General features: G+C 36.4%; 1 long non-coding RNA gene and 2 pseudogenes across 1 annotated transcript; 2 read left to right on the forward strand and 1 right to left on the reverse strand.

The window, feature by feature from the left end:
• Positions 1 to 9588: 9588 nt before the first annotated feature.
• On the forward strand, positions 9589 to 10459 carry LOC145803754 (alkane hydroxylase MAH1 pseudogene; annotated as a pseudogene).
• Positions 10460 to 10659: 200 nt separating this feature from the next.
• Positions 10660 to 15773, forward strand: LOC145803755 (alkane hydroxylase MAH1 pseudogene; annotated as a pseudogene).
• Positions 13477 to 15547, reverse strand: LOC145804223 (uncharacterized). The gene is made up of 3 exons (XR_014345848.1): positions 15467 to 15547; positions 13825 to 13990; positions 13477 to 13585 (listed from the first exon to the last, which is right to left on the reverse strand). It is a non-coding gene; the product is annotated as an uncharacterized LOC145804223 (long non-coding RNA).
• Positions 15774 to 25277: the final 9504 nt, after the last annotated feature.

The following is a 25277-nucleotide window of genomic DNA, read 5'->3' on the forward strand; positions in this document are numbered from 1 at the left end:
ATGAGGGTGGTCCTATTTATAGATGTAAAGGTGACTCTTGATTTTAAATTGAAGAGATATGATACCTGTTGGTTTTGAATTCAAACAGATAGCAAAAACGGGAAGGGCCCTGTTTTAAAATTAAATTCAAATGTTTTTGCCCAGCCAGCACGGACGGCGGCGGCGGCGCGCGCGTGTGGTGATTTTTAGGTTCAATGGGTCCAACCCATAACCTCTCCCTCTAAAACACTTGGGTACCCCTTGGGACACACCCTAAGTATCTCACCCAAGCCTTATAAACCCATTCAAAACTTCCCACCAAATCAATGTGGGACAAGCCAATTTACAACCTTAAGGAATTTCCACCAAAACTTCATTTCCATGGAGTACACTTTGGCTTCAATTTCCCATTCACTCGGTAATGGTTTTGAGCAACCAAATATACCACGTGAATCACAACGCGGCATAGAACGCGTTACCACTTTGACCCGAATAAATCGACACTCGTGGTCCACCTAAAAAATAGACCAAACTTAAAAAAAAAAATTTTGATTTTACGCAGAATTTTTCTATCATTTCGAACACATAGTACATGTAGGATATTTGAACCGTGGATTGGATAAAATAGTGAAGTGGTGCAATTTCAACCTTTGACAGCACTGTCCAGTTTAAAGAAAAAAATAAAAATAAAAAATTTGAAGAGAAGCCTTACCCTTTTGTTACATCTCCTACGCTTCATCATTATTATGCTAATTAACTTGACCATGTTAGTCTATGATTGTAACTAAAAAAACAGTACTATATTTTGGAAATCCATTGTCCTCTTAAAATAATTAGTTTAGAAAGTGATTTTTAAGTCATTTCATTCAATTAAATTCCATTAATGCAAACACTATTTAGGAGTATATTTAAGAATATAATCACGTACATAGTTTACAACTAAGAATTTTTTTATACTATGTTTGATGAAGGGATTTAGAGAAAGAGAAATAGAAAATGTGAGTGAAACTAGATGAAATTTAGATATATTTTATTCACATTTGACTTACTTTTTTTATTTTTCATTTTCAAATTTCTACTCAAATCTCCCAACAAAAAACAACATTAGTTTCTATAATATTATGCCTAAAATAGTCATACTGTTAGAAATTGGGCGCCCATGTGGCATGACCCCTTTCAGCTTTTTGAACCTTATCCAAATGGGTTTTGAATTTGAATTCAAACCTATTTGGATAGCCACTCAAGATATATATCTATCATATCCTGATATGGGTAGATGATATAGATATCAGATATTATCTCATATAACAAATATAGATAAATGAGATAAATAGATTATATATATGATATATGGGATATGGGTGATTAAGTGAAAAATAACGTATGTTTGAGTTTTTTCCAGATACTGACTCTCTCCCAAAAATATCGATCAAAGCCATTTGCACTGTGGTTTGTGTGGGTGATATTCACTATTGTAATATCACCCAATTGCTGGGTTGATTGACCAGATTCAGGAAGCACATGATTTACCCACGAGATCCTTCAATTCAGACTCTGTTTGAAAGGTATGATCATAATTTTTATTCCGCTGCGTTATACTTTGTTTACATTGGTATCAGAGCGTTAATGGATATTTTCGTGATTCCTTTAATCATGTGTGTATTTTTATATGTATATGTATACATTATATACATGAATATTTGTAAAGGAGAAAAAAAATCTACTTTTATCAGATTAAGAGCATAAATATATATATTTTTATGTTCATTAATGTCTTTTTTCATACCATAAATGGTTTTATTTTGAAAAAAGGAGTCCGACAGTACAAAAATCGGACCAGAAAACACCCTGGAAGGCGGCGCGTGGTCTGCACGCGCCACCTGACGCCGTGAGCTGTTTCCACGCACTCCCACGCGCCAGATGCCTTGCCGACGTGCCTGCACGCGCCCTCACGTACGCGTCAGCGGCGCTGTCCACACGCGCGCCCTCCGCGCCACGCACGCGCGCCATGCTCTGAGCCGCGCGCCGAGCCGTGTACTGAGCCGGGCTCGCTGAGCCACGTCGTTTTCCTCCGCCGGCTCGGCTGGCTTGGCTACTGATGTATTAGGCGCTGTTTGCTTTGTTTTTAATTTCGAATCACGTTAAATTGCCATAATTAATTCGTTATACCTTTGTTTTAAGCATGGATGGTACCGTTAGACTCAGAATTAAATTTTTTATCTTTTGTAAAATTTTGAAAATTTTATAAAAATAAAAAATATTTTTCCTGAAATAATAATTTATTATTTCTGGTTTAAAATGCATCTGGTGTTGCATAAATAATTTTCTGGGGTTGAAATTTTTTTTGTAGACTTCTGAAATGTTTTTCTATTTATTGGAATAATTTTTTTAGTTTATTAGTTTCTGGATTTTTTATTTCTAATTTTATGTGTGTTTATTAGTTATTTAAAATTTCAAAAAATTTCAGAAAAATTTCAGAAAATTTCAGAAGTGATATAGTTTCTGTTATGGCATAATTTGAATATTAAATACAGCATATTGTTATTTTTTTTTTGCCTAGAGTTTCTAATATGTTGTAATGAGAATAGCATGATTAATTGTTATTTGCTTGAATTCCATTATTAAATGAATATAGCATGAGTTATTTGTAAATTTACATTAAGATGCTATTGTATAGAATTTATCATGCTTTGACATGCTATAGTCAGTGGGAGGTTGTTCGGTTGAGAGAAATCTTTGTAGGTTTACTCCCGAAAACTAATATTTTGCGCATAAATTAAATTAAATTTTGGATAATTGTCACCTGTGGCGCAAGAGATGATTACGAGCATAGCGAATTTTCGATCTTGCGACTTGTGTAATATTGTCACTATTTAATTTAGATTTTTGTGGCAAAATTATATTATGCTAATCAAATTAATCCCAATGCGAATTTCTCTCTAAATTGACTTAGCTTATGGAAGTTAATTGGTTGACCTAGACTAAGTAAAGATGTTCAAATGTTCAAATGTAATCCCATTCTTTAGATGAGCAAAAGTCTTGAAGACTTTAAGTCAAGTCTTAATTAAGCCAAAGTAAGGAAACATGACTCAAAGTCGCCGTGGTTTTGTTACCTTGTTTGGTATAACAAAAACTAATGTGTGCGCTATGGTTAGCGGCACGCTACGTAGTTTTGGTTGGCGAGTTTTGGAGTTATGAAATTAGTAAGCCCTCAATAGATCTGTATATGATCTTGACTATTGAGCTGCGCGGATTGACTTTGTAATTTGACTTGTAAATAATGTTACATCATTGGATGAAGTAACATTCAAGAGTCACGTCATCTAAGAAATGCGAGCTTAAATAAATTAGTCATCAAGTGTAAGACAAGTAGCCAGTATGAGTAGTATTTTGCTCTTTACCCAATTATTGGGAATGGATGGAGCAAAATTTCATGCACTATAATAGTGTGCGTTGAAATATCACGTGAAGTTAAAATATTAGCGCTTAGAAGCTGCAAAATCTATTAACACTAAGTGAAAAGATTAGCACTTAGTGGCTGTAAAATCTATTAGCATTGCCGACTTGTCTTAGTCTGGACACTTACTGTTTCCACACTTGAGTGTGAGACATGAGGAGGGGCTTCTTGGTGTGATTCCTTAGCTAGGCTAACGTTTTGAATAACGTTTACCACTAAGCGCAAACATTGCGGCATAGTGATGAAAAGGTCAAGGCCAACAAGGTTGTTATGACTCTAAGAATTTGACGCATCGCTTGTGAGAGCATTGTGTTGAATTAGACTCTTTAGCCTAATTCGCGCTTAAGTTACTTTGGAGCTATCATAGTTGATAGCTTATTCTCTCATTCTTGTGGATAGTAGAATTAATTGCAAGTAACTATGAAGCGAGAAATAGATATGGCAAGAGGAGTATCGTTATCTTTCAACTAGATGCAGTAAATTGTATGGAGAATAAAATTGACTTGAAGGTGCAGGGGATTAGCACCTACTAGTTAAATTTGCGACTTAGGTGCACTTGATATCTCCATGACATCCTTTTATGATCTAGTGAATATGAATTAGTCGTGAGTCATTACCTAGTTGGGCCTAAACCTTTAAAACTTGTCTTCGAGAACTCACACATTAAGATGATTGGAATTAGTTTATGACATTGGTCATGAACCAGTGGTTTATTATACTTAATCACATTAATGAGATGATGACACGATGGTTTGAGTAGGCTTTCTCGGGCCCACTCACTTATGACATCCTGCTCTCATGTGAATGTGTAACTTTGTTCGCAATGGGTGCGCACAAGTAAGAAAGCCGTAGAAGGTCATTTGTATTGGCGCATTTAGTCCACTATGATATTTGTGACTAGATATGTGTGAGGGTATGATAGCTAAGCCTCAATCTCGACACATTTATAGATTACGATACGCATCTGAGTCAAGACTATTTGATCTCCCATAAGTCAAAAGTTTTGAGATGATTTTTGATATTGCACATATGAGGTCGAGATCAATTAGAGAAGAGCTTTTGTGCTTTTTAGTTTTTGACCAAGGTGGCGAGTATCTATTTGAGTTATTTTTTAGAAAACTCTGTGAAAAGAAATGGATGCTTAAAAAAATTGATTATTCTTAGTACTCAACAACACACTGGTGTAGTAGAGTTAAGGAATTAAATATTATTAATGTTAGGTGGATAATGGCGCAAAATGTTTCCCAATTGGGAATTGCACTAGTTTGTTGCCTATATCCCTAACTAAGGGCCCTCCATATCAGATTTTACACTCCATTTTGAGTAATGGGTTAGCAGAGAGCCATTTATGGGCGATCTGTAACCATTAAGCAACTTATCTTTATTCTACTTCTCATAAGATTGCGAAGTTAAGACCTAGGGTTCTATAGCGCATTATTGTATACTGTCTTATAAACACAAAGGGTCATGTGGCGCATTATTGTATGCAGTCATGCAAACCCTCCGGGTCATGTGCATATAGGTAAGCAGCTTTGTGGTAGTGTAATTAAGTCACATAAAGTTTTCTTAGTAAAGGTGACGTGAATAGAGTTTTGGAACTCTATAGGATAGAGAATTCTAAACATAGCGCTTTATGTAGCCTAGTTGAGAATGGAAAGAAATTTCTAATATCCTAGGGACAGTGGGAGCTATGTGCCTACTAATGGATTACTCCATTAGAGAAGAATACTCTATATTCTTAGTTGCGTGGTAGCGAATGTGAAAATTTTCACGTCATCATTGGGTGATTGAGAGGGAAACATTCATGATTGCTCCGCAAGATGATAAAGAGCCTAGGATAATGCCAAAGGTTCTAGTCACCTGTTTTTTAGAAAGTGGATCAATGTTGCGCAGTTTAAGACAAAGTCTTTGAGGATTAACCAGTTCTATAATTTGGTTGACTTTCCATTATGACGCAAAACTATTCTAAATTTTGCGTAATTTGGATAGTCATTGTTGAGGCATAAGGATTGCTAGATACCGAAAAGTCGCACCATTGAGGAAAGTGTAGACCATGAGAAGACTTCCTCCTGGGGAGATAGGTTATTTTGACTTAGGCTATGATTGACATAAGTTCGGAACATTGATTTGTGGACATTGTGACCCAACATTCTCGTTAGAGAATTGGATAAGTAGATCCGTAGGGATTTACCTTCTGCTTTTATGGTGAAAAGTTAGGAGCGCAAAAAGGTTGCTAGTTCCAATAAATCTTTTACAGCCTAAAACAGTTATCCAAATAGTGGTTCTTAGATTTCGTCAAGCCATGATAGGCCAACGATGATCGATGAAGACCACTGAGGCATGATCAATGGTCCAAAAGAAGTTTTTCCTTACTCAGTCATTATGAGCCAAGAGTTTATAAGGTTGTCGCCACCTAGGGTGGGCAGTCCTCTATTTTAGATATGATGGACATGGGTGATGTAATTTATATGCTTGGATGTACGATCCTTAGGGATTATTTTAGGAAAATTCTCGGTTTGTCTTCGATGACTTACATGGAGAATATCCTAGAATGATTCTAGATGCAAAATTGCAAATCCATTGACTTACCTATCGGTAAAAGCTAGAGCCTTAGCTATTGAGTGAATCCTCGGATTGTCTTTGGGAGAAACAGTTGACCTATATTCCTTGATCTTCTTTGTTGTGGGAGCCTAAAGTACGCTATGTGGGCGTATTCGGCATGATAAGTGTTATCTTTGGTAAATGGTCAACTGAGTTGTTTAGACATTGACCTTACTCATTAGACTGTGGATAAAATACTTTACTAGTAGTATATTAATTTGCTCCTTGTAAGATTCAATGCGCTAGTTGGGCACATCTGTGCTAGTTGGGCGCATTAAGAATGAACGCAAATTGGTCACCAAAATATCTTTAGAGAGGTTATTGCGCAAGAGATAGTGATCTTAAATTACTTCATGTGAGGCGCACATGGTGGATTCCGTTATATATACTTATCGCAAGAGGTGCTGATAAGGCTTATGTTTGGAATCTATAATTGCGCAAGCTGTGGTCTTTTTTTTTTTTTTTTTAAATCAATCACTTATTTTGAGATGATGGGATGCTGACACTATTATGATTTGTGTCATAATGATTAGCAGATGATGATGTCAGCAGGCAAGATTGGCTCACTCACACGAGCAATCGCCCTTGGCGCTTGGGAGCGAGCAAGGATGAGACTAGTGATATTTTTATTTGGAGCCAAGAGAGGCTTAAATAATCCACTATGCATGTCGCCTTGGTTACAACCAAGATGAGGTCGTGTTAAGGACCAAATATGGATGTTAGTACCCACTTTTCATGTTGTGCCTGTTATGATTAGCCAGATGCGAGATCTCATTTGGCGCCTAGAAGGCGAGCAAATAGAGAATTCGGGTTAGGCGCTAGAAAGCAATTAGACTAATATCTGCACGGTGTATCGAGTATGATGTCACTCTTTATGGAAGAGTTACTCCACCGTAGCATGTATTCATACTATATGTGCTTGGCGATCGAGTAATGAGATGAGAGAATGGATCCCTGCTTCCTCACCGTGTGAGTCTTACGTGTCATTATTGATATGACTTTCATTTATGTACCCTTTTGTGACTTTTGACTATGTCATAAGGTAAGGGGTTGATATTCTGCTACTTTGGTATGTTGCTTGCGGTCATGCATGATTCGGCCTTAAGGGACATCACTGGGAAAGCGATCAATCTTAAACTAAATGGAATGAGTGCAAAGGGAAGATCATCTAGTATTACACCGCTGTTGTATATTCACTGCCGGCAACTCACATCGCTCTGTATGAGAGGCGAATTGAGTGTGAATATATTGCAAGAATTGAGAGGGTCAAACATGCTCTTTTGAGGGATTAGAGATGTTTTTTGGACCGGTGTAATTAGATGGGTCTGGGGTATATGAGACACTATTTCTGTTCTTTTTGGGTTGATGTCTCTATGCTGGCTCATTTTGAGTTTCTAGTATAGAGCTCCCACATGCAGGTGTTTTCAGCAGTCGCACGGTGCATTGGCTAGTATGAGATTGTTCCTTTTTGGGGAGATTGGGATAGGGATGCGGCAGTGTCATGCCAACTCATGTGCGAGTGGGAGATGTTAGAAATTGGGCGCCCATGTGGCATGGCCCTTTTCAGCTTTTTGAACCTTATCCAAATGGGTTTTGAATTTGAATTCAAACCTATTTGGATAGCCACTCAGGATATATATCTATCATATCCTGATATGAATAGATGATATAGATATCAGATATTATCTCATATAACAAATATGGATAAATGAGATAAATAGATTATATATCTGATATATGGGATATGGGTGATTAAGTGAAAAATAACGTATGTTTGAGTTTTTCCCAGATACTGACTCTCTCCAAAAAACAACGATCAAAGCCATTTGCACTGTGGTTTGTGTGGGTGATATTGACTATTGTAATATCACCCCATTGTTGGGTTGATTGACCAGATTCAGGAAGCACGTGATTTACCCACGAGATCCTTCAATTCAAACTCTGTTTGAAAGGTATGACCATAATTTTTATTCCGTTGCGTTATACTTTGTTTACACATACAAAAATGACACACCCTCTCAAGTCTCAACAACCAACAAACCAACATAACACTTTTTATTGTATCACATTCATACTATCTCATAAAAAAAAAGATAGAGCAATTCCTCAGTTACAAGGGATATTTTAGAAAGATCGTTAAAAGTTAATTTTTAAAATTTTTTAATTGTTTTATGTGAAAGGTGATGAGATTCAAAATAAGTTAAAAGTTAAATCTTAACTTTTTTTAATGTGTTGCCAAAACACCCTTACAACCAACAAACAAAGCATGTCACCTTCAAATATTCATGTTAAAGTCATCATCTGTAAGCATATCACAGGAAGGCATCACACACAATGGCCCAACAACTAATCAATTATAATATTGTATCCTAAGGCTAATCGATTCAGTACGATCGGTACTTAGGTAAAAATTTACACCGAACTTAGGTAAAAATTTACACCGAACTGAAACGGTTCGATTTAATCGGCCTAAGATTTTTCGAACTTGAACTACTTTTAAATATAACCATTAATATATATAAAAACATTAAATTAGTTATTTGTCTACCATTTCAAACATATCTAATCCATCCATTTAATACATACTTTTCAATTCCTAAATTAACCACAAAAAAAAAAGTTTAAAAATACTAAGGTTTCAAAAATAATGCATTAGAGTTAAGATTAATATATAATAAGAGTTTACAAACTTAGGTTATAAAGATGATAAGGTTAATTAATTAATGTTAATAATTTATTATCCTTATTAATATTATTAGATTATTAGATTATATATATATATATATATATTATAAATACAATATATGTTAAAGCGGTCGGTTTCAGTTTAGATCGATACACAAGGTGCTTAAATCGATACCGAACCGAAAATTGAAAAAAATCAAATTTAAAAACTGCACAGACCAATTCTTGTTAAAAAACAGACCAAATATAGCCGGTTTATTCCGATTCAATCGGTTTGATCGGTTTTTTCGATTTTTCTTACATCCCTACCTAAGGCCAGTGATAACTTAAATATCAAATAAAACAAATAAATTAAATTTTTATTAACTTCGTGATGCAATTAGATATTTTACCTAAAAATCAAGCACAATTATTAAATTCATGTAACTTTTTTCATTTACGAAAGTAAATTCATAATTGAACAAACAATTTATATTGCATCACATAAGAAATAAAAGAAAATTAAAAATTATAGACATACTTGATATTGGCATAACTAAAGTGGAGCAATTAAGACTACAAATTGGCACACATAATTTTTTTTTTTGATCAACAACAAAAGAAAACTTTTATTAAAATGGAGAACAGGGGAAAAAAAAAGGTACAAAGGAGGACAAGAAACCCTTAAAAGCAAAAAATAAAAAACCTAAGAATCACACACGGACTTCCAATCACAACAAATTGCCACACATAATTCTCGTGGGATTTTTTGTATTACTCTTGTTCTTGTAAGATTATAATTTTCCAATTTATCTTTATTTGAAGGGACTTACCATTCTTCTGGCTAGTAGTTGCATGATGGGATATGAACATTATAAAAGCCTAGCCTGTGGAAGACAATAACAAGAAATAACTTACAAGTTACAAAACTCCAATGGTTGTCATTAGATATCCTGAGATATTGTTAGTTGTTGTCTGTTTTCTTTCCCTGATCTATCAAAGGTGGAATCGAAGATGGTACAAAAACTGTCTACAACAAAGTGGCCGGTCATTGGTATGCTATCAGGACAGCTTCAAAACACTCATCGCTTGCACGAGTTTGTGACAGAGGTCGTGAAGGAAAGTGGGGGCACATTCATGTTTAAAGGCCCTTGGTTTGCTAACATGGACATGCTGCTAATGAGCGATACTGCCAACATCCAACACATCTTTAGCAAGAACTTCTCAAACTATCCAAAAGGCCCTGAATTTAATAGGACCTTCGACATTTTGGAAAATGGAATTATCATTGCGGATTCAGAATTCTGGAAAACCCAAAGGAAAACTACAATGTCACTGTTCAATCATCACTGGTTCCAAAAATTTGTGGCGAAAACTAGCTGGAACAAAGTGGAAAATGGGCTACTCCCAGTTTTTTAGCACGCCTCAGAGCTTGGAACAGAGATGGATTTGCAAGAGTAAATTCAACGCTTCATGTTCAATAGTACATGCATATTGGTTTTGGGTCATGGCCCAGTTTCCCACTCCACTGGCTGACCAGATGTTGCATGTGAGAAGGCACTCACTGATGCTAACAAGGCTATTTTATACGGACATATATTGCCAGAAAGCTTTTGGAAGCTGCAAAGGTGGCTTCAAGTTGGCAAAGAAAAGAATTACACTAAAGCGTGGGAGACAATTGATCTGTTTATAGCCCACTGTATCTCATTAAAACGTAAGGAATTAAGAAGAAACACAACCCAAATGGGGGAAGACTGAGAGGAGGCTTTTGATCATGACTTGTTAAGTTTTTTTTTTCACAAATAGGAAGTTTTGGATCTAATTTGGGTATAATAAGGATTACCATATATAACACAAGTTTGTAAAAAGAACCAAATTCTTGTCAGTGATGATGTATAATAAAATAAAAAAAATGAAATTCTGAAAAACCTTTTGCTTGTTTATATTCTTTTGCTTAAATGATGAAAAATGATGCACCTGGTGATTCTGCAGATAAGTTTCTAAGAGACAACATGTTGAATTTTGTTTTTTGCAGGGAGAGACACCACTAGTGCAGCTCTCACATGGCTCTCTTGGCTTGTTGCAACAAACCCTTCTGTAGAGAACAAGATTCGAGAAGAGATCATAACGAAATTGCATCCAAAAGAAGATAATAGATTACGTCTATGTTTTTCTAACGTTAATGATCTAGAGATGAAGAAACTGGTCCATCTCCATGGAGCTTTGTGTGAATCCTTATGGCTATTCCCACCAGTACCTATACAGCACAAAGCCTCGCTTCAACCAGACATTCTTCCAAGTAGCTTCAACATAGGTGCAAATACAAGAATGTTACTAGGTTTATACTCCATGGAAAGGATGGAGACAATTTGGGGAAAAGATTGCTTGGAGTTCAAACCAGAGAGATGGATTATAGAGCAAGGAGGGATCAAACATGAACCATCTTAGAGCATCTCCAGCAAGGCTAGTTAAAATAGCTATTCAAAATTTCACTTTACTATTTTAGCTAGTCATTTTTTTAATATACACTCCAACAAGGCAATCTACTTTAGCTATCTTCTATTAAAATATTCTTATACTTTAACTATCTTCTTTCCAATCTAAAAAAAAAAAAAAACTAACTTCTTTCAAATTATTATTTTTTTCATTCTTCTAAATATAATTATATTTTTGTAAAAGTTACATTTTTCTACTATCGTATTTTTCAAATGGTCATATTTTTTCAACGGTCATATTTTTGTAACGGTCATATTTTTTCAAATTTTTACAGCGGTCATATTTTTGCAACGGTCATATTTTTGCAACGGTCATATTTTTATACTTTTCCATTATAAATAAGACATTCCCTATCATTTGATCTTACCCTCAACTCAATTTTCCACTTCATCCAAACTTCCATATCTCTCTCTATAGCTTCCAATTCTCTTTATGATGTGCTTGTAAATGACTCTAACTTCTCTGAATCTGATGATGATTTGGAGATGCTCAAAGCTGTTACTATGGATGAAGAACTACTAGATAGTGAAATAGGATCAAGCTCACGTCGTAGTTCTGTTCGATGTCGTAAAGTCATTCATCGTGATCATATTCAAGGTCATGAAAGGCTTTTTCTCGACTATTTTGCTGAATTGCCTGTATATCCTCCTGAGCTATTTCGAAGGAGGTTTCGGATGAAGCGTTCACTTTTTCTTCGAATTCAAGCTGTAGTAGAAGCGCACGATCCATACTTTCTCCAAAAAAGAAATTGTACTGGAAAGCTTGGTTTGTCTTCTCTTCAGAAGATTACTGTTGCGCTTAGGATGCTTGCTTATGGAGTAGCCGCTGATTTTATGGATGAATATGTGAGAATTGGAGAAAGCACTGCAATAGAAAGCTTAAAATATTTTGTTAAAGTAGTTGTTGATATTTTTTCTAATGAGTATTTGAGGTCACCAAACAGCAATGACATCGCTAAACTACTAGTGGTTGGTGAAAGTCGTGGATTTCCTGGAATGCTGGGGAGCATTGATTGTATGCATTGGAAATGAAAAAATTGTCCGACTGCGTTGAAAGGTATGTATACTGGTCACATTCATGAACCAACAATTATTTTGGAAGCTGTTGCATCTTATGATCTTTGGATTTGGCATGCATTTTTTGGATTACCTGGGTCTCATAATGATATCAACGTGCTATAAAGGTCTTTTGTATTTACCAAACTTGCTCAAGGGCGTGCTCCTGCAGTCAATTACACCATCAATGGTAATGAATATACAATGGGATACTATCTCGCCGATGGTATATAACCACAATGGTCAACATTTGTGAAAACAATTCCTTCTCCTCAAGGAAATAAGAAAAAAAACCACAATGGTCAACATTTGTGAAAACAATTCCTTCTCCTCAAGGAAATAAGAAAAAACTTTTTGCTGCAACTCAAAAGGCGACAAGAAAAGATGTAGAATGTGCATTTGGAGTGCTTCAAGCACGATTTGCAATTGTGCGTCGACCAGCACGTTTTTGGAATACTAAAATGCTTAAATATATTATGAAGGCGTGCATAATTCTACATAATATGATCATTGAGGATGAGCGGGATGACAATGGAGTAAAAGACTTCAATTATGATCAAATCGATGACAGTCCCCATGTAACAGTGTTACAGGAGAGAACTACTGAACTTATGGAATTCATTCAATGTCATCATAACATTAGAGATAGGCAAACACATTCTCATCTCCAATCGGACCTTGTCGAACACTTGTGGCAATTACACAGCGAGTTGTAAAAGTTTTGAATTTGAAGTTTCATTTTATGTAGTATGCTATTAGTTTTGAATGTAATCAGTATATGCTTTTAATTTATGTGTAATTTTATAATTCTATATGCCTTTTAATTATATGGTTATCATTTTAATTCTATGATTTTCACTTTAATTATATGGTTTTCACTTTAATTATATTTCCACTCTTATCTTCTGCCCATTTCCATATGTTATTCTACTCTAAATGGAAAGTCATTAGAAGTAAACCTTAAAATTCACTTAAAACTTGTCAAAATAGTTTCAGGCTTCAGCTTTCAAGTTCAGTCTGGCTTCTAGAAAGTAAATGATGCACACACAATTTCCAAACCAGATTAATACCAAGGTAATTGGTATAACATGTGTGTGATGTATTTAATTATTAACACATGAATACATTGACAAAAAGATATTGGTTTTCATACAGATTCTACATTCATAATGCATACATCAAGACTCAAGTCCACCAAAATATGGGTAAATACATCAAATTTACCTTACACAAATAACCATTCTCTAGTTTTTGCCTTTTGGTAGCATCTCTGTCTACCCCAAGAGGATTCCTCAAACTTCTCTCATCTGATTTAGTTAATGGCTTTTGTGACCTAGCAGTTAAAGGCAGCAAAGTGAATTGAAGAAACAGATACAGAAAATCAGAAATAGACAAGTGGGGAGGGGGAGGACAAAAAGGAAGCAAATATACCGGAATGATACTAAACAAACCAGAAATTAATAATAACGATAGTTGGAAATCAAAAAACACTATCAATAGTGCAGGCAACAAATTAAAAGATAATGACAAACTGTTAATATTCAATCATACTGTAGAAAGAACAACTATAACCTTTCCAAGAATCGGATGGAATGAACTTCTCTTCCTTGGCTTAGCTTTGCCAAATGACTTGCTGTAGGTTGCATTAGAGTTGAACTCCTTATTTTGGATGATTTGGCCACAGACTTTATTTTTGCTTTTGGAATATCCTCAGCCATACCGTTACGAGATTTTGGTCCTGCAATAGTATAAATTAGGAACCATTTGATTGAAGCCAGAGAAGAGTGGGGGAAATTACTTAAAAGAAAAGAAAAGGATTGGCTTATCATCTATTTAATGAGATCAGATATATTATATTGGTATAGCCCTAATGACAACTTAAAAAGTGACACTTCATCCACCTTTAAGCAATAATGAAGAACTTAAAAAGTGACACTCCCCTGCCTTAAACAATAATGAACCTGGTGCAAATTAAAAACTACATCATTAATGGAGAACTCTACTTTGGCTGGGGAGGATTTTACCCACAAAGCGATTCTTACTTTGACGACCTCACATAAATCTTCTAAATTTGCTTGAGCGCCATTAAAGATGCAATCATTCCGATGCTTCCAAATGGACCAAAGGACAGCCAAAGGCATAACCTTCCACATCACTTTCTCAAGCTTCTTCATCTTGCAAAATGACCACCACTGCAATAGCCCTTCCACTGATTTTGGCATCACCCACTGAACACCCCACCACTTCATAATCTGAGACCACAGTAGCCAGACAAATGGGCAAAAGAGCAAGATATGGTTGACCGATTCCACCTCATTTTGACAGAAAGCACAGCTAACATTGGCAGCCTCATCTAGAATCCCAATTTAACACAGAATCATGTCCTCTTCTGCTTATCTACTATGTTCCATCTCATCCACAAGGAATCAATCAATAACTTCATTACTTGATATCAGCATTTAGTCATCCTAAATATTTTCTTACTTCTACTTACAAATTATTTTGTTCTAAATTTCTTCCTTATCATTAAGAATAAATTTCCACGGTGCCACCCATTTATCATGCATGAAGCCTTTTTAAAAAATATATATATTTTTTTATCAAGTATGAAGCTTGAATCATACAAGGAGGCAAGAGATTTATGAAATCATTTCTAGTTTCCAAAGACGTGCCCAGGAAACCAAATTCAACAACATTAAATTGTGTTCTATGTTATCCAAATCCGAAGAAACATCAAATACTAAACCCAATTACGTTCACTCACTTCATTTTAGTAGCCTAAGTTTCTTATAAGCATTTTATCAAACAGTTGACAGGTCATTGTGCAACAACATTAAATTGTGTTCTATGTTATCCAAATCCGAAGAAACATCAAATACTAAACCAAATTCAACAATTTCAAATATATGCAAGATGTGATCTTTGATTTTTCATGAATACATTTTACTATTAGCCAGAAACAAAGAAACAAAATAGTCTGTATAAATTTTCTTCTCTGTTTCATCAATATTTTCTGAACCCATTGAAGATTGATCAATATTTTATGTAATCTATCAAAATTATACTAATAACAGAATGGCATTAATTTTGGGTCAGAGTTCAAATCAAGCAAAAAACAAAATGAACAAAATAAACAGAAATGAAAAATTTTACCGCCAAAAACAAAGTTCAGCAGCCAAAAACAAATAAAAATTAAAAGGTGCATGAACAGTACCTCGCTTGTCCTGGCGAGGTACTGTAGCTCACAATCATCTTGGCGATGCTTGGGCGAGTCTGCTGGAGCCATCGTTTACCCTTACAAGCTAGCTATAGTAACAAATATGGAAGAATAGAGAGGCTTCTGGAGATGCTCTTACAAGTTCGTAACATTTAATTCAGGACCAAGGTCCTGTTTAGGGAAGGACATGACTTTCATCCAAATGAAAATAATTGCAAGTGTAATTATATATAATCATAACATTTAAGTGGTAGATGGTCATGCTATTTCCCCAAGTAGCTATGTCATACGCGAAAGTCTATAGTACATTTTGTTTAAAAAATGTATGGTACATAGAAAATTAATGGTTCAGATTGAGCCACATCATTAAAAGTGACCTGGTAAGCAGGTCACTTTTTATAGTTATGAGCCAAAATCATATTTGTTCATAACTAGAATCAAATTAATCATAACTTAGTTATGAGCTCTCATCACATATCTCATAACTACATTTCATAACCAGCACCATTTTGTTGATAACAAATATCATATATTTCATAACTACAATCACATATCTCATAACTACATCTCATAACCAATATCTTTTAGCTCATAATCACACCACTTTGATCATAACCAATATCACATATCTCATAACATTAATCACATATCTCATAACTACTACCCATATAACTCATAACCACATCTTATAACCAATCCCCCTTTGACTCATAATCAACATTACATATCTCATAATCAACACCCTTTTGCTCATAACCACATCACTTTGATCATAACCAATATCACATATCTTATAACTAATAATCACATATCTCATAACCAAACACTCTTTGGACTCATAACTATACCACTTTGCTCATAACCAAAATCACATATCTCATAAACAACAATCATATATCTCATAACCATTACCCATATATCTCATAACCAACACTCTTTGGCTCATAACTAACATCACATATATCATAACAACTAATCACATATCTCATAACACCCTTTGGCTCATAGTCACACCACTTTGATCATAATTAACATCACATATCTCATAACCATTAGTCATATATCTCATAATCAATACTCTTTGGCTCATAACCATACCACTTTACTTATAACCACTAATCACATATCTCATAACCAATATTCTTTGGCTCATAACCACACCACTTTACTCATAATCACTAATCACATATCTCATAACCACACCACACTACAAGAAAAGTGGGCTTATGAGGCGGAACTTTTTGCGACGGCACATTTGCCGTCGCAAAAAATGACTTTTTGCAACGGCACAACTTGCCGTCGCTAAAAAATGTGACTTTTTGAGACAGCACAACTTGTCGTCGCAAAAAATGTGACTTTTGGAGACGGCACAACATCCTGTCTCAAAAAAATGTGACTTTTTAAGACGGCACAACTTGCCGTCACCAAAAAATGTAACTTTTTGAGATGGCACAACTTGCCGTCGTAAAAAAAATAGAGTATTTGCGACGACAGAAATTGCTGTCGCAAAAAAAAAAAAAGAGTATTTGGGACGGTACCAGCTGTAGTTACAAAAAAAAAAAAGAAGAAGAGTTTTTTGCGATCATAATACGTACCGTTGCAAAAAAAAAAAGTTAAAATATATATATATATATATATATACATATATATATTGTGGCTTTGAGACGGCTTCATATATATATAGTCATAAAATGGTTTAAATAAATGCAACGGTATTTTTCTATTACAAAAAAAAAAATAAAAATAAAAACGATGTCGTCTTACTCTTTTGAACATTTCTCTTTTCACCCATTTTTTCATCTTTCTATCTCTCTGTCTCTGTCTCTCTTCTCTTTCTCTCTCTCACTCATAACTCTTCTCTGTCTGTTTGTTTCTCTCTTTCTCTATGTGTCTCTGTCTTTGTCTCTCTTATCTCTCTTTCTCTCACTCATCACTTTTCTTTGTCTGTCTGTCTCTTTCTTTCTCTCTATGTCTCTGTCTCTCTTCTCTTTCTCTCTCTCACTCATCATTCATCACTCTTCTCTGTCTGTCTGTTTGTCTGTCTCTCTTTCTCTATGTGTCTCTCGTCCATCTTTCTTCTCTTTATCTCTCTTCTCTCTCTGTCTCTCTTCTCTTTCTTTTATCTTTATCTCTCTGGCTTTCTCGCTCATCTCCCTCTGTCTCTCTCTCGTTTATCTCTTTTCGCTCTTTATCTCTCTCTCTGTCTATATCTTTTCATCCATTTTTTCATCTTCCTTCCTTCCTTTCTCTCTTCTCTTTATCTCTCTCACTCATCACTCTTCTCTGTCTGTCTGTCTGTCTATCTATCTGCCTCTCTTTCTCTCACTCATTTATCTCTTCTCTCATCTCTTTTCTCATCTCTTTTCTCTCTCTGTCTCTTTCGCTCATTTTTCTTCTCTTTATCTCTTTTGCTCATCTCTCTTCTCTCTATCTCTCTCATCTCTTATCTTTCTCTGTCTCTCTCGCTCATCTCTCTTCTCTCTATCTTTCTCTCTGTCTTTCTCGTTCATCTCTCTTCTCTTTATGTCTCTCTCGTTCATCTTTCTTTTCTCTATCTCTCTCGTTCATTTCTCTTCTCTCTATGTCTCTTTTCTGTCTCTCACTCTCTATCTCTTTCTCTTTCTCTCTCTCTCTCTCTCACTGTGTTTGCGTTGTTTACTCTCTCACTCCCGTCTTCTCTATTTACTGAGCTCCCTCTAGATTTATCGATCCACTACAAGAAAATGCACTTTTAGCGACCACTTTGTCTCTCTCTCGCTCATCACTCTGTCTCTCTCTCTCCTCTATCTGTCCTTCACTCATTTATCTCTCTCACCACCTATCTCCTCTACCACCTTCACCACTACTACAAACGCTATTCCACCACCACCACTACTTCTACTGTCGCCACTTCACCTCTACGACTACCATTACTACTGCCATCGCCACCACTTCATTACTACCACTACCACTACTGCCACTACTACTACCATTACCTTTCATTCACCTATGTCACTCCATTTACAGTACCACTACCACAACTTCACTACTAATCTCTTTCACCATCACCATCACCATCACCATCATCTCTTATCCACCACCTTCACCACTACTGTCGCTCCCTTTCCTCTACCACAAAAAATTAGTTGATGATTTTTAGTAACAAAAAAAAAAATAGACCGTAGAAAAATATTTTTCATTGACTACAAAAAATTAACTTTTATTTTAGTGGAAAATATTTTTCATTAAAATATTACCCCTACTTCTACAAAATAAAAAATAATAATATTTTTTTAAAAAAAATTCATTAACTACAAAATAATATATATTTTAACAAAAAATAAATTTTTTTGATGACGACAACCCCTGCCGCAAAAAAAAAAAAAAATTAAACGACGTTATTTTATTATTTAAATTTCATTTGTGACTTAAAAAATATATATATATTTTTTTATTTTTTATTTTTTATTCCCGCCCCTTTTTTTTTCCATTCCCACTCCCCCCCCAAACAAAAAAATCCCCAATCTTAAACCCAAAAATCCCTAATCTCTTCTTACCCCTCTCTCTCTCTCTCTCTCTCTCTCTCTCTATCTCTCTCTCTCGATCGACATCGAGCGACGAAGGAGCAGCGTCGGAGCAGCAGCAGCGTCGGAGCAGCAGCGTCGGCCTCCTCAACTTTACACCTACATTTTTAATTCCTAATAGGCAGTTACAACATACCATGCAACTTTTGTGAGGGGATTCTTAAATCCAGTAAGTATTCTAACAGTCACTTGTAGCATTCAAAAATTCATTACTCATATGCTTAGTTACACTGTTTTTCCCTTACTGCATATCATCTTTCAATATTGACGGTTTGCTGTGGCCAAGGCATACTTTGGCCTGCATTCTGCATCAGCAATTCTAGAACTGGTGGGTACTGTAGAGAGTTCTGATCTTCCATTCACAAGCATTTCTGTTCTTAAGCAACATGGTGAGAATGATATGAGCTACAAGATATTCTCTCGTGAACCAGTAGCAGATGCATTGCTGGATCGTATTTTTAGGTAAGCCGCAAATCTCATTTAATTATTGCAGGAAAGACTGATCTATTACTTTTTTTCATTTTAGTAGTTTCTTTGTGTTATGGGAAGATTTATTTAATATGTGCTAATGTCCCAATTACAAATCCTGAAGTTTTAAAAGGAACTGTTATAAGTGGAAAACCTAAACTTGATAGTTTGAAGATGTGAGCAAGCATCACATAATATATAGAGTGCCTAATTAGCAGAATTTCATTGATTTTCATAGACCAATCAGATAACTGAATTTATCAGAAGTTCAAAATGTTTGATGGTTTGTTAATTCTTGCCATTGTAGTGTGCGGATGAAGACAATTAGAATAAATTGGGGAGCTTATCCTCATTACAAGACACCGGTTTGTTAATTCTTGCCATTGTATATGAATTTTTGTTTGTATATTTGTGATTCAAATATTGTTGCAGTTTGAAATGTTGAATGTACATTATTGTAATTTGAGTACCTCCCTCTCTGCTGGGAGAAATTTTTCTCTCCAGTTATACGTTGTCATATATCTCCCTCATTGCATATGTATCATTTGACTACTGTTTTTTCCTTCTTTTTTTTTTTTTCTTCTCCCATTTAATCAAATAGAAAAATGCTATGAAACCCACTTAAGTACCTCTATTTATCCTGAATGAGAGTTATCTAGTTGAGATTAAATTTGTGTAATGTGGAGTTGATATGTAGAATAATTTTAAATCACAAGATGACAATTTTGGACAGTTAAGTCTAGATTTGTATTGTAGTATTACTGAATCAAATAACCTAATATCAATTTATTTTCTGTCTCATACTTTTTGATGTCTTAGAGAGCCCCTTTTTTTTAATTTATAAAAATTATGTTTTCTTTTCTTCTTTTTAAAATCTTAATTGCACACCGAGTACAATGCTCTTGTTCAATTTTTTCTTTTCTTTTTGGGTGTATCACATAACTCTTCTTTTTTCTTCTAAGGTGTTTTAGAACTCTGTGTGTGTGTGTGTGTGTGTGTGTGTGTGTGTGTGTGTGTGTTCAATCTACTTTCCCAACATAGAATCCCAATTTTAGGAGAGAAAGATTTAAATTAACTTGAAATGCAGTAGTCAAATAAGAACTTCAGTTAATTTGACTGAGTGTATAACACTTGATAGAATAGAATGACAAAATGGTTCAATATATGTTCAAAAAATCGAAAACCCATCTTCATTCAGTCCCATTTCCTTTGAAGAAAGACTTGATTTTGTTTTTCCAGGTGTAATTTATGAGATTAGGTTGATTGTTTATGTTATTTAATGTTTTTGTGGTTGAATCTATGTTGCTCTAGACTTGGTAGGTCCACTACACTACAAGAAAAGTAGGCTTAAAACACGGAAACATTTGCAACAGCACACTTGTCGCCTCAAAAAGTGACTTTTTCACTTGTTTTAGCAAGCTACATGCCTCAATGTATGTCTCTCTCTCTCTCTCTCTCTCTCTCTCTCTCTCTCTCTCTCTCTCTCTCTCTCACTCACTCTGCAACTTGTTTCTCTCCCTTTCTCCATCTCCATTCTATGAAACCCTAAAGCGAAATCCCCTTCTTCGAAACTACCCTTTTCACTTTTGTGAACTCACTATGTTGGTTTATAAAATTGGGAAAATATGATTTGAATAGGTTTAGGTTTTTTATGTTTGTTAGTTGTGTTGATTCCTTGTATATATATATATATATACTTGAAATTTGGCTTGTGTGTGAAATCTGATGTGTGGGTAATTGAATTTTGTACTCATGTAACTGATATGAGACTAATTTTTATTTGAAATTTGTTTATTTGATTTTCTAACAATGAGATGCACCCGTATCAATCAAAACATTAGCAACCGAGTTGCAAAACAAGAAGGTACCTCTCACAACTGATGGAGACGGTACAAGATCCTGCGCGGTAACAGCGTACACGCGCCCAGACGACCTCTGATCAACCTGCTCACCCCTAGGAGCATAAGATTGCTGCACTGTCTGGGACGATGAAGCCCCCTGATTAGCCCTCGAGGCCTGACCCGACTGAGCTGGCTGCTGACCCTGAATCGGTCTCAAACCAGATGCACCAGGTGTGCCACCCAACTGTGGGCAATACCTCTTCATGTGCCCTGGCTGACCGCACTAATAACACGAGAGTGGCTGACCTCTACCCTGACTCTGGCTCTGAGATCGAGCCGAAGATGATGCTGCTCTCTGCACTCCTCCCTTCTGAGGACAAACTGGAGACTTGTGGCCCAGCTGGCCACACTTGAAACAGGTAATGTCTCCCTGACTGCCTTTCCCCGAACTAGCACTCGGTACAGGAAAAGTCGATCTCGAAAAGCTACCCTGAGACTGCTGGGGATTAAAACCCTTCTGTCTCCTACCATCACTCTGACTATCCTGACTCCTCTTGGAGCCCTTCTGCCCTTCCTCCTCCTCCTGCATCATGATCTCCATATGGGCTGCAGCATCAACCATACGCCCATAATCCCGAATCATAGTTCCCCCAACTCTCAACTTGAGGCCACGCCTCAACTTCTTCTCAAACTCAATACAGCGGCGTTCCTCAGACGCCACCAACTCAGGTGCAAACCTGGACAAGCTAGTAAATGCAGCCTCAAACTTGGCCACAGAAGAACTCGACTGCTTAAGCTGACAGAACTGGTCTCGCAGCTTCTCCCTGACTGCCGGAGATAAAAACTTCTCCTGGAAAGCATTCACAAAAGCCTCTCACGTACCTCCTATACGCCCCTTAGTAAACTTCCACCACTGACCCGCATCCCCCTTCAACTGGAAAGATGCCAAGGTCACTTTCAACCCCTCGTCTTCGATGCCAAGCATCTCAAACGTCTTCGTTGTCTGTTCGAGCCACTCATCTGCCTTAAGCGGCTCTTTAGGATCGCCCACAAATTCATCCGGATTAGACCGGAAGAACTCCCTCTTCAGAAAGGAAGGTCCTGCATCCGCAATAACAGCCTGAGCTTGGTTCTCAGCTCTGAGAATGCCTACTGACTCCCTGAATGCCCCTGCTATCTCTCGGGCTAGAGCGCCCATAGCCTGCTGGCCTACTGGCTCGGCCACATTGGCCTGACCAATTCCCTCTTGAACTGCCGGAATCTCCTCTGGCACAGGCACCTCCTGCCTACCCGGCCTACCACGCCTACCGCGTCCTCGTCCTCGTCCTGACATCCTAATAAAGGAAACAAAGACATTAGCACATTAATAAATGTGCCGAAGCTAAACACTCGCGTCCTAATGCAATGGACAATAATAATTCATTCCACGTAAGCACATAATCACATAAGCACCTACGAATTTCATTCCCGGATAATGATAGTCCCAATGCGTTACTATAGTTCCGGTTGGAAGCAGCAGTGATCAAGTGCCTTTCCAACAAGACTACAAGAAACCCAAGGGTCCAATCAACATCCTAGAAACTACATTCCATACCCACATAATCACATAAACATGTTATCACATAAGCATATAACATTACACTAAGTCTCTATCAAACGAGACGAACCCAATGTGATACTAATCACTTCCCACGTACCCAAAGTATTCAAACCCGGTACGCTCTGATACCAAGTTGTAACGCCCTCAAAATTTAACCCATTATATATCATTGACATGCATTGTTTAAAGAAAACAATTTATTAATTCATTCATCAGAGTATTACCAAATATAGTATTACATGTAATATCGGATAAAATGCCCTACAGGCTTACATCTTTCCAAGCTAACACTTGGATACAAAATATGAATTCTAACTCAACATAAGAAAAGCCCTAGGCTTGAATGTTTACATGTACTAATAATTAAAGACAATTAACTAAAGGTAGTCTTCTCCAATCCAGAAGCCAAACCCTCCCAAGCTAAGTCCTTGGAGGTAGTTTATCACCTGAACCTGAAAATGATGTTCCCATAAAGGGTGAGCCACAGCCCAGTAGAAATATACTAAACCACTTATAAGCAATGAATAAAGCAATAGTATTCAACAGATGGTTAACCAAGATAATCAATTACTTCATTTTACAATCTCATGACACTATTGTCTAAGATACGTTTTACTTTCCAATTTTATCAACATGGCTCAGAACCTGGCCAAACTTACAACAGTGAATCACATATATAATATTCACATCCTTCCAATATCAACAAACAAATGAGACTCAAGCTCAAATCAAACACTTCATACTTCCAGATTGATACACATTTTAGTGCTGTATCAATAAAACACTTCTATATAAATAAGCACACATAAAAGTGATGCTAATGGAGTCCATCCCCTATCTCCTCCCAAACAAAATCCGGTTTAGAGGTCCATCCCCTATCTTCCCCTAAACCGTGGAGTACATCCCCTATCTCCTCCCACACACAAAACAATGTATGCAAATGCAATGCTCAATCAATACACGTATTTTCTGTATCAATGCCATAGTCGAAATTAATGACTTAACCAATGTGATTAGTTTCAGTTATTCCTAATCCACATGCAACGTCTACAACAATCACGACTATCCTCCACCGATAGCCCAAAACAGTTATTTCTAAACTGAAAATAACTAGGTCAACAATTCAATAGACAAATGATACCAATTACCCAATTACGCCATTTAATCAATGAATTCCATGAGTTTAACCCTCTTTTCCCAATTCCATGAATTACTTATACAAATTAATTCAATAATACAACTAGGGTTTTTCCCAAATTTTACCAAAGTATCACCAACATGTTAAAATACCAAAACTTAGAACAAAACCTATAATATGGAGTAGGAAATCCCTACCTCAAAGAAAACAACCCAAATGATGAAGACAGAGATGAGTGCCCAAATTCCAATGTGCTCCAAATCACCAAATGTTCAGATTAGAATGAAGCCCAAGCCGCCCTCTATCTTTCTTACAAAGAACTTAAGATGGATTCACACTAGAAGTAGATGAACACCTAAAGAGAAGATGAGTTTTGAGGGAGAGAAGTCGGACCTAGGGTTTAGAACCAAAAAGAATAAGAAAAGACTGATCAAAACCCGCTGCTGGGTATATAAACTGGACAGGCTCGCTCGAGCGAAGACTTGGTCGCTCGAGCGACCAGACACAGAGAAACTACGCTCGAGCCAAGGAAGCCTTGCTCGAGCCAACAACTCAAAAGCTCGCTCGAGCGAAAGAAAGCTCGATCGAGCGAAGAACTCAAACCCTCAGGTCTGCAACAAGACACACGCTCGAGCGAAGGAACTATTGCTCGAGCGAAGGACGAACTCACTCGCTCGAGCGAAGAAAATCTCGCTCGAGCCAAGAATGAACAGCTACAGGTCCAAAACAAACGCAATCTCTCGCTCGAGCTACCAAACCCCGGCTCGAGCGAAGAACAAAAAACAACAGCTCGCTCGAGCGACAAACTACTCGCTCGAGCGAAGATCCAAAATACTGGACAGCAACACTTGATTTCTAAACCCAACCAACCTGAAACAAACCTGCCCAACACACCCTATAATTCCAAATGAGAAAATAAGGGACAACAACAACCATTATACAATGACCGAATCTACGGAACCTATGTCCGGACACAATAGTCAAATGGGAAAAGACCGGGATCGCTATAATTTTGAATAACAGGAGTTCCCTAGGGGTGGTCTACATTGCGGTGTGGATTTTCCTGGTAAAATATACTCAATTTTCCACAACTGAATACAAGTAAATGTGTTAGAAGGTTTTCCACAAAAAATTCGACTGCTTGGTATTGTATTGATTTTAATCTGTTTTGATGTTTGCAATGTGTATGGCATATTTG

Source organism: Camellia sinensis, chromosome 12 (genome assembly GCF_055761805.1).
Source record: "Camellia sinensis isolate YWXY chromosome 12, ASM5576180v1, whole genome shotgun sequence".
Lineage (NCBI taxonomy): Eukaryota > Viridiplantae > Streptophyta > Magnoliopsida > Ericales > Theaceae > Camellia > Camellia sinensis.